The following is an 11,485-nucleotide window of genomic DNA, read 5'->3' as shown; positions in this document are numbered from 1 at the left end:
AGAGCTGCACTCTCAAGCAACCCGACTCTAAGGAGAGATCCTCCCGAGGCGCGCACCGGTCGCTACGAGCCTGGCACCCTCTACGGGTAAGTGGCCCCATTCAAGATGGACTTGGACGCGACGCGGCACCTCGGGATAAGCGGATCCTCCCAAACACCACATTTCCCTGCGGCGGAACCGCGGGATTCGGTGCTGGGCTCTTTCCTGTTCGCTCGCCGCTACTAAGGAAATCCTGGTTAGTTTCTTTTCCTCCGTTTAATAATATGCTTAAATTCAGCGGGTAATCTCGCCTGCTCTGAGGTCGTCGCATAGTGAGTTTTCGTAGCCGTTTGCCTCCTCCGCGTCGCTCATCGTCGTCTCTCCTCTATAATATATATTGTAACGGCGTAGCCGTTACTAACGCCTCGCGGGCCGATCACCCGCCCGCCACTTGAGGCTATGGCGCCTAAGGCGCCCCTAAGCACAAAATCATAACTGATACACGGGTCACCCTACCCCAGGGGCGCCCCACTACAACCCCCAGAGGCGCCCCACTACGACGCCGGCGTTACCCCCCACCACAGCCTCGAGGTAGAGTGGGGGAACCGCCGGCAGGGTATATAAGCCGGCTCGACGGATGAGCCGGCACCAGTCCTGCTCCAGACCTCCTAGCCAGGCAACGGGCTTCTCGTTGTTACGCCGGGTTTCCCGGTTTCTGGCCTCCTACCTTTAGTATCGGGCAACGGGTTTCTCGTTGTTACGCCGGGTTTCCTGGTTTCCGGTCTCTTCCTGTTACACGCCGGGCAACGGGTTTCTCGTTGTTACGCCGGGTTTCCCGGTTTCCGGTCTCTTCCTGTTACACGCCGGGCAACGGGTTTCTCGTTGTTACGCCGGGTTTCCCGGTTTCCGGTCTCTTCCTGCTACACGCCGGGCAACGGGTTTCTCGTTGTTACGCCGGGTTTCCCGGTTTCCGGTCTCTTCCTGTTACACGCCGGGCAACGGGTTTCTCGTTGTTACGCCGGGTTTCCCGGTTTCCGGTCTCTTCCTGTTACACGCCGGGCAACGGGTTTCTCGTTGTTACGCCGGGTTTCCCGGTTTCCGGTCTCTTCCTGTTACACGCCGGGCAACGGGTTTCTCGTTGTTACGCCGGGTTTCCCGGTTTCCGGTCTCTTCCTGCTATACACCGGGTGACGGGTTTCTCGTCATTACGCCGGGTTTCCCGGTTTCCGGTTTCTTCCTGCCATAGGCTATACGCCACCGTACACCGTATCTCTAAGTTATACCGGGTAATTTGTAAATCTTTTCCGGACACCGCTACAGGCTATACGCCTCCTTATTTTGTTTATACCGAGTAGTCAATAAGTTTCTCTATTTAGGGCTTTATGCCAACAAACATTTCGTTATACCGAGTAGTCAGTAAGTTTCTCTATTTAGGCTTTATGCCAACAATCATTTTGTTTACTTGTTTCTTTTGAATAAACCAAAGTATTGTTAATAAGGAATAAGCGAGTCTGAATCTCCCCCTTCCTCCCGAATCCTGGAACCGGCGAGCCAATCCGCGGCGTCGGGAAAGGTGAACCGTTACAATATTATAAGAGGGAGAGAGAGAGAGCGTCGAACGAGAGAGCAGCAGCGGCAGCACACGAAATACGCGAGAAGGCAAATCGCCGGGGCGCTAACCGCACACACTCTCGTTGGTGGTAATGGAGACGATATATCGCGGGGTTCGAGATTCTCGGCTCTCCCTTCTCTTTTATATACGAAATTCGGGCGGAATCGATTCGACGAGTACACGACGCGGCGCGCCGGTCCCCTTTTTTCGCTTTACGAAAATTTCGTGGACTCGGACACGCGGTCGGCTCGCGATTCAAAACCCTTCTCCGTAAAGAGGTAAAGGATTACGAATGCTCTCTCCGCCGGACGACGACGCGCCGTATATTTCTCCGTAATACCGTTATGTGTGCGGGCAAGGGCGCCTCGGCATAAGACGCTCGAGCGCTATCGTATCGCACCGAGAGACGCGGCACAGAGTGCGAGAGCAGTCCGGTCAGTCTGTGTGATGTACGGAGAGGAGAGACGGTGAGACAAGCGCTACCTACTTTCGGGAGACAACGACGCACGCGCCGCTCTAGGGAAAGCGGTGCCATTCACCGTCCTGACCCTTTTTTTGGCCGTTTGTTGCTCCCTTCGCGCGCGCTCTTACTCTCATCCCATTTCTCCTCGGCTCTCGCGTACACACACGACTTGGATACACAAACACGCTCCCCCTCTTAATTCGCGCAGCATTCTCTGGGCGCGCGTTCGCCAACGTTTTACACGCTTGTGCGCTTCTCCTCCTCATTATTATTATTATTATTTCGGTGTGTCATTTCAGACGACGCCAGGATTTGCACCGCGGCCGGTCGGCGCGGCACAGACACCTCGGGCGAACGTCCAACGATCGCTCGTACGCCCATTGTAAGCGTTGCACAGGGCACAGGCGACGCGCGCGCCATTCTCTGGTCGCCCGCGTCGTGGCCGTACGCGCTTTTCGGGCGCAAGCAGTTTAGGGGTACTAAAACGACCCTCAGCCAGGCGTGGTCCGGGAATTGTATCCGTGGACCGCAATGTGCGTTCGAAATGTCGATGTTCATGTGTCCTGCAGTTCACAAGTTTACGCGCAATTAGCTGCGTTCTTTATCGACCCACGAGCCAAGTGATCCACCGTTCAGGGTAATCGTTCGAAATTTTTGCGTTCGCGAAGAAACGCGCTTCTCGTTCAACCATCGTGGTCTCCTCTCGGACGAGAGAGAGAGAATAATCGTGGTGGCTCTTCGATCAGCCTGTCCGCGCGCGTCCGAGGACGCGCGCGGACCGCCGCCTCCCGCCAGGGAAGGCTACGGCACAAAGATAGAGTTCTGTGTTTCTCGTTCGGAGCGTCTCTCCCGCAACGGGAGAGCCGGGGCGGAAGCTCTTTGAAGAAACCGTCGGACCGACACAGTTGACAGATTGGTCGAAATATCATCGATCCCTTCTCTGTGTTATATATATATATTATAATAATATATGGGAGTCCTCTCGCTCGGCACTCGCGGTCGCACACCGTGTGTTCTCGGCACGTTGACCGCTGCCCCGCGACAACGGGGAGGGCGCGCGTCGACGAACGTCGTGGGTGCTGCACACACGCGTGCGCGGGCATAGGTTACCACCGGTTCGCGCTCAACGCCGAATCGACGCTCTGCGTGTGTGTATGGCCGGAGAATGGCACACACACGAGCGTGATCGCGAAGCGTCTCGCTCCGAATCGTCGTCGAACACCGCCGGGCGCGCTGCTCTGCTTGCCGACTACTTTCGGTCAGAGAGGCGCGACGGCGTCCGTCGTTATATCAAAACACAACAACAAATTCCGTCAAATCCGTTATTTTCTTTTTCTCTGAGAGCGCCTTTTCAGCGCGTCCATTCAGTCGCCGACTGCTGCGAGCGCGCGTCTCTCCCAAAAGAGAGGACTCTCGACGCAGAGCAGGACCTCCGGAACGTTAATGATCCTTCCGCAGGTTCACCTACGGAAACCTTGTTACGACTTTTACTTCCTCTAAATGATCAAGTTTGGTCATCTTCCCGGCAACATCGGCAATGCCGAGACATTGCCGCGCACCAGTACGAAGACCTCACTAAATCATTCAATCGGTAGTAGCGACGGGCGGTGTGTACAAAGGGCAGGGACGTAATCAACGCGAGCTTATGACTCGCGCTTACTGGGAATTCCTCGTTCATGGGGAACAATTGCAAGCCCCAATCCCTAGCACGAAGGAGGTTCAGCGGGTTACCCGGGCCTTTCGGCCAGGGAACACACGCTGATTCCTTCAGTGTAGCGCGCGTGCGGCCCAGAACATCTAAGGGCATCACAGACCTGTTATTGCTCAATCTCGTGCGGCTAGAAGCCGCCTGTCCCTCTAAGAAGATTTGTTTGTACGTTGGTAGTAAAAACTCGCCAGCCGAAGCCGGGGGCCTTCGCGATACCATAAGGTACGCCTATTTAGCAGGCTAGAGTCTCGTTCGTTATCGGAATTAACCAGACAAATCGCTCCACCAACTAAGAACGGCCATGCACCACCACCCACCGAATCAAGAAAGAGCTATCAATCTGTCAATCCTTCCGGTGTCTGGGCCTGGTGAGGTTTCCCGTGTTGAGTCAAATTAAGCCGCAGGCTCCACTCCTGGTGGTTGCCCTTACGTCAATTCCTTTAAGTTTCAGCTTTGCAACCATACTTCCCCCGGAACCCGGTGCCAAAACGTGCCCAAGATTCTATATGTGAAATTTTGAACTGCAAATATTTATGGAACCATATATAACTTGCCCTTCCAAAATTGTAAATTCAATTTTTTACACATTATTTTTAATTCTTTAATTTTTAATTATTGTTCTAAGAACATTTCAAGAACTTACGATTCAATTATTTAACTTGACCGCAGATTTCTGATTTATTGCACGAAGTTAAATATATATTCTTCTGCCAAAATCAATTGTTTAACAACACATAGCTTTCGATAAGATTCTAATAACCAAATTATTTATTAACCAACTACAACTTACATTGCGATACATATTTCAACTTTCAGCAAATCAGAAAAAGTATATTTTTGAAATTTTATAATTATGTTTAATTATGTTTAGTTGTAAATATATGTGTATATATCTTACATTGAGCGATAAATTGAAGTTACATAAAAACTGCAAACAATTAGAGAATAAATATTTTTATGAGTTAGAAAAAGACAGATTTTAACAAGCTAACCTACAGGTTAGGTTTTTAAAATCTAAGACATTCAAGAGATCGCGGTGAAAATATTTTGCTTTAGAACGAAAACTTTTTATAGAAAAAGAAAAATACTATATATTGCTCAATTGTTAAATGTTTTGTCATTTGTAACGTCCAGACAAATTTCAAAATTTCAATTTCTTCAATCATTAATTTTTTTTTAACCTATTAGTCATGACAATCTCTAACCTTGCATGAAAGACCGGTAATAACGAATATTTAATCACACATATAATTACTCCCAGGTTAAAACATGTCTTCTTCACAAATGACAACAGAGTAATAATTCATTTTAAATTAATAATATTGATAGCATAAAGGCCATAATTAATAAAGACTCTCTACTCTCGATCATTCGTTAGGAAACATACAACCTGAACTAAGAATAAGCGTGCCTATATTATAACTATTCATAATTCAATAAGACTTAAAATAGTACACGTAATGCGTAGTAACATGTATCCGTCACACGTTCGAAAGTACTAAATAAGGATACCATAATTCGACTTACGAATATATAAGTATTTTATCCTGGTTATGATCTTTCATACAGTAAGTACTAATTTGCATTTAACTAAAGAATATAAACGTAAATTAAGGGTTTCCACCCGCCTATCGTGATTACCGGATCATAAATACAAATATCAGAAAATATAGAAATTCATTCCTCACGCGAATTATAATACATTTTATTTCGATTCGCAAAAGGAATCGACATACTCTATAGGATAGTACCTAAGAATATATGTATACCACTTATAATATAATAATTAGATAATCAAATGTGAAACCCGCTTTACTATTGTGAACTCGGCTTTACTCTCAAAGAAACACCCCAGAACATTCCAGAAGAATGATGCAATATAGAAGCTTCTAGACGGATCCAGAAGCATGATGCAATACATGATGCAACGCTGAAACACGTTGCAACCTGCAAGGCCCGTTGCAAGCCGCGTAGCGGTGAGTCACCAACGAAGCACCGCTATCGCTACCAAGAAGAAGATAAGATAAGTCGGAGCGCATAGCCAACAAAGGCATACCGCTATCGCTACCGAGAATAGGACAAGGAAAGTCGGAGCGCCCAGCGATGAGTCACCTAGGAACGCCGCTATCTCTACTAAGAAGCCATCTCCCCGGGACTTAACCGTCGCAATCTCTACCAGGAACAGATTGTCTCCGGTACTTCCCGGCACATCTCTCTTACCATTGGCTGAGCCACATCGCCCGATGGGAGGAGCGAGCCCCATTTTTGGGTATATAAACCCGGCTCCCGGCACGGAACGCCAGTGATTTCGTCGCAGTGGTTCCAGTCAACAACAATCCAGCACTCAACCAGCAAATACTACGGGGTCCTGAAGACATAGCCGCCATTTGGTGAGGCATAGCCGCCATTTCGGACCGAGGTACCGAGGCTCCTCAGATCTTCAGACTCAGAGGGAAGAACATAGTAGCGAAGTGTACCACCTCAAGGCACATAAGACATTGTCTAACCTTGTGAGTATTTAAGCCAGTTCACATATCCCTAAATAGTAAAGCGCGACGGACACTCATTATATTTAATCATTATATTTAATTAATTATTTAACCACTGAAATTCGAACTCAATCTTATTTCACATACGAACTCTGAATTTAATTATTTAGCCACTGAATCTCGAACTCAATCTTATTTCACATTACGAACTCTGAATTTGAAACAGACATAAGCCATATATTACTCTGATTTACGATTCGTATCTGCATACGCCTGCGTTACAATCGTCCATATATTCAATATTTTACTCGATACTATTTAACTATATCTAACCGATATCGCATGTCTATTTAACTTGTTGTACTTGCAATATAAATATATTATATATGTATTTTATTGTATTACTGCTCACTTATATATGTATGTAATCCCGTATCCTACTACCTATTAGCGAATTGAATAACGCTAATTCCTCAGTACACATTAGAATATTATATCCTGTCAGAAGGTAAATTCGCAAATCATCTCAGAGGTGCACGTTCAGTAAAGTGAACGTAGCATTAGCCTATTAAGACCAGGACCTGAGAACCCGGAATAACCGGATGTATACCTACCTCTCTATTCTTTTATGCTTTTAATACCTTGCACTTTCCAATAATTGCGAATTACTTTACCACACCGACTGACAGTGATCTTGCATATTGATATTTAAATTTATTTGACAAGTGTACTCCACCTTACCCTATTTGCTACTATTAAAACCATACCCTGTCATAAGGTAAATTCGTTACTACGATTCTGAGATGCACGTTCTGTAAAGTGAACGTCGCATTAACCTTCGGGGACCGGAATCCACGGGCAACCGTACATTTCTTCACCCTTCCCCGCTTACTCTCTCTCTGCTTTACAAACCTAACGAATTACTTTACCAAACCAAATGACAGTGGTCTTAATGATTATTAAAATAATTAATTCATAATTTACAATTCAATTATTGATGCTTGAAGTTACACGTATTAATACTCTTAATATAGATATTAATACTTATATTCAAACCTCTATTCCTAATTCCTCTATACCCATTAGAGTTATATCCTGTCAGAAGGTAAATTCGCAAATCATCTCAGAGATGCACGTTTAGTAAAGTGAACGTCGCATTAGCCTAATAAGACCAGGACCTGAGAACCCGGAATAACCGGATGTACACCTATCTCTCTATTCTTTCATGCTTTTAATACCCTGCATTTTCCAATAATTGCGAATTACTTTACCATACCAACTGACAGTGATTTTGATATTCATTGACAATTTGTTACTTCAAAGTCTAAGATTATTTATTCATTAAGAATTACTATTTCAAAGTTTAAGATTTAATTATTAACGATTGAAACATCAAGTATTAATATTCTCAACGCAGATATTAATACTCCTATTCAAATCCTTCCTTTTATCCACGTTATTACCAATCCTCATTTAATACAGGTTTATTATAATAATTACTGACATAAAGTTAATTTATTAACAGGTGAAGGGCTTTCTCGCATAAGATTAACCTTTCATCTCTGTTCGCTCTCATTAACAAGTAAATCACGCTACAAACGTGAGTCATATTCAATTATTTCAAATAATAGAATAATCTATCTTTCGATTTATTCATGTGAATTTATTTAACCGTTAGATGGTCTCTCCTTTCCGACGAAGGAATCAGATCGATCGAAACGAGCAGCACCTTCACAGGCTACGCGAACGTAGATCTCGAAGACCTCTAAATCTAAACGTTCAAATTTATCCAACGCGAATAATCATACAACCTCCTTCTCCAGACGCTTATTCGCCAATTAATAATATTCCTCCGTACATTGATTATTCTCACCCTCAATTTCCTGAACAGTCTCATTCAGAATCAAATACTTACCTAATCGATCCAGATCATCAATTTTAAACTGACCCTGAATATTACGTCCATGATCAAACTCAACAATTAGCATCTCCGGAATACGATCCATTTTTACAATTTAATCACGAACAAAACTTCAATATTCTTGACGAGAATACCGTGAACCTCACATCCGACGGCACTCGTAACTTCATCTCAGAGGAAACTCAGGACGACCTTACTTCTTTTATTACTTACCTCATTCAGCCTAACAATTCTGAACAAGAGCTTAACAATATTGTAACTCAATTTCAAGCTCCCCACGAACCACGTCAGGACCAATAAACTTTATATCGACATAAAGGTTTTATGAATGAATAAACAATTTTTATACTTGTAAAATATCTTTATTTCTTGACCCGACCCGCAGAATTCCTTCTCCATCCGACTTTCTCAATCGAATCTCAAGCTCTCGGCATCCCAGGGTATAGCCGGCCTAGCAGGTTGCCCTAAAAAAGTAGAGAGCAGCTTCTCGAACGTTTACCGAGGTAGACGCGAGAGAAGACCGACTTGTGCATAAGGTGATTTACCGTAAGGTGAATTGCCGGACGTAACACATTATTATTCTAATTAATAGCTTGTACAATTATTTTCGTTTCTATCTTTTTCTAACTCATAAAAATATTATTCTCTAACCCCACAAAAACAGTACGTGGAATCCACGTTATTTCCATGCGCAATCCACATTATAACGTGGATTCCATGTGCCAATAACGTGGATTCCACGTACTGTTTTTGTCGGGAAGTTTTTGCAATTTTTATGTAACTTCAATTTAATCGCTCAATGTAAGATATATACACATATATTTACAACTAAACATAATTAAACATAATTGTTACGTCTCGTGGGGTCCCGGCTGCGAAAATTTGAATGCAGAGCTCGGCTTTTTCCACGAGACACGATCGCTATTACGGATACGCGAATCTATGCGATTTTCCCGGGGATACCCGCGATCTGAGGTTATTCGCGCTGGAACTGAGGTGATCGGATTATTGCGTGGGACCTACCTGTGACTCTACTGTAATAAAGATAGCTTCGTCGATTGCTCTATGCGAAACGTCGTTGGGGTTGCGTAAGTAATCTTCGTACGTAAACTGACAAAGCTCGCACAAATCACCGATTCGCGTGAGGGTAAGTCGGAAGTTGCAGACTCCGCAATTTATTCCGATAGGTGTTCCGCCTATGATTAGAGTATGCTTCCGAATCCTTGTCCAAAGTAATTTCGAGACTCTAGGTAAGGTGGAGTAGCATGAAATGCAGAGAGCTGCCTTAGTCTCAAAATGGATGTACCCGACACCAACTTGGCAATAGAATAAGGGTTCAAACGGTACAAAGAGATTAACTTCTGGAGGAGGAGTTATACCTCTAAGGGTGAGTGGGAACATTTGTGCGTAATCGAATTGATAATGCGTCATTCGCTCGTAGATCTTCGGTGAACCCGGCAGTTATCGAGAAGTTAGTAGTCGTCGGCAAAAACCGTCGTAATTGTTCAGTAAAACACGGGTGGTGCCAGTAAGGTTTCGATAACCCTTGGTCGCCTTGGGTTCGCAAAAGTCCCAAGGTCGCGTCATTTTAACTCCTTGGTCCGTGTTCAAGAGGGTCCAAAAAAGTACCCAAAGCATTTGCGGCGACCGGATGGGTCCCCGCGAGACCGCGGGAGAAGTTCGCAGGCCTGTAAAGGTGCCCCGTACGTAAAAAACAGGGGCCGGGGGCCCGGGGGGAGGGCGAAGCCGTAACCCCGAGTCCCCGGGCGGGCGTTGCGAGGGTCCCCCACGCACCGTGAAATAGTGCGGCCTGATCCCTTGCGCGTACCGCGAGCACCGGGGGCGACCGGGGTTTTGTGGTGCCTTTTCCCGGCGAGCGACAGACACCGCCCCCGGGGCCCCGAAAACCCCCCACCCAGCGGGTCGCGACGTTTTGGGGAGAAGTGCACAGGAGCCCCCGGACATGGGGCCCACGGTTAGGGGCCCCGCGCGCGAGCCGCAAGGACTCCCCGGGGACATCGCGACCGACGCGAAGCCAGGCCGCGACGATGAATCTCCCCGTCGATCTTTGGGTTTTTTTGGGTTTTACCCTGAACGGTTTCACGTATTTTGAACCTTTTAAAAGTTTTTTCAACTTCCTCACGGTACTTGTTCGCTATCGGTCTCGTGGTTATTACCCTTAGATGGGGGTTACCCCATTTAGAGCGCATCTCAAGAAACCCGACTCAAAAGGAAAGGATCCCCCCGGGCGCGCACCGGTCGTACGGGCCTGGCCCCCTCTAGGGTAAGTGGCCCCATTCAAGATGGATTGGACGCGACGGGGGCCCCTGGGATAAGGGATCTCCCAAACACCACATTTCCCCTGGGCGGAACCGGGGATTCGGTGTGGGCTTTTTCCGTTCGCCGCCGTACTAAGGAAATCCGGGTTTTAGTTTTTTTTTCCTCCGCTTAAAAATATGCTTAAATTCAGCGGGTAATTCCCCCTGCTCTGGGTCGTCGCATAGTATTTTTCGTGCCGTTGCCCTCCGCGTCGTATCGTCGTCTCCCCTTTAAAAATTTTTAATTATAAGGGAAAAAAGGGGAGAGAGCGTCGACGGGAGCGCAGGGACACACGAAATCGGGAAGGCAAATCCCCGGGGGCGCTAACCGCACACAACTCTTTGGTGGTAAGGAGACGTATAGCGGGGTTCGAATTCCGGCTCCCCCTTTCCTTTTAATACAAAATTCGGGCGGAATCGATTGGGAGGTACACGACGCGGCGCGCCGGTCCCCTTTTTTCGTTTTACAAAATTTGGGGGAAATCGGACACGCGTCGGCTCGCGATTCAAAACCCTTTCTCGAAAAGAGGAAAAGGTTTACGAAGCTCTCTCCCCGGGGACGACGACGCGCCGTATTTCCCCCGAAACCCGTTATGTGTGGGGCAAGGGCCCCTGGGATTAAACCTCCGTATCCACCGAAGACGGGGCACAGAGTGCGAGAGAGCCCGGTCGTCTGTGTGATGTACGGGAGGGAGAGGGTGAGACAAGCGTCATTTCGGGAGACAAGACGCACGCCCCCACTTGGGGAAAAAGCGGTGCCTTCACCGCCCTGCCCCTTTTTTGGCCGTTTGTTTGCTCCCTTCGGCGCGCTCTTACCCTCATCCCATTTCCCCTCGGTTCGGTACCACACGACTTTGGTACCAAACACGCTCCCCTCTTAATTTGCGCAGCTTCTCTGGGCGCGCGTTCGCCAAGTTTTTCAGCTTTTGGCTTCTCTCCTCATATTTTTATTTTTATTTTGGTTTTTATTTCAGACGACGCCAGGATTTGCACCG

The 11,485-nt window shown here is 46.7% G+C and overlaps 1 non-coding gene and 2 pseudogenes across 1 annotated transcript; all 3 read right to left on the bottom strand.

Annotated features, from left to right (window-relative positions):
• The window catches only part of LOC146719590 (large subunit ribosomal RNA), a 3,721-nt pseudogene extending 3,417 nt beyond the window's left edge, over positions 1-304 (bottom strand).
• A 2,235-nt stretch (positions 305-2,539) lies between these two features.
• Positions 2,540-2,694, bottom strand: LOC146719589 (5.8S ribosomal RNA). The gene has a single exon (XR_014926466.1). It is a non-coding gene; the product is annotated as a 5.8S ribosomal RNA (ribosomal RNA).
• Positions 2,695-3,495: 801 nt separating this feature from the next.
• On the bottom strand, positions 3,496-4,593 carry LOC146719588 (small subunit ribosomal RNA; annotated as a pseudogene).
• Between the last annotated feature and the right edge of the window lie 6,892 nt (positions 4,594-11,485).

This window comes from Nylanderia fulva, unplaced genomic scaffold, assembly GCF_048542155.1.
Source record: "Nylanderia fulva isolate GAGA-0341 unplaced genomic scaffold, ASM4854215v1 Scaffold926, whole genome shotgun sequence".
Classification (NCBI taxonomy): domain Eukaryota; kingdom Metazoa; phylum Arthropoda; class Insecta; order Hymenoptera; family Formicidae; genus Nylanderia; species Nylanderia fulva.
Note: the sequence above shows the minus strand (reverse complement) of the source record. Positions and strands in the feature narration are given on the sequence as shown.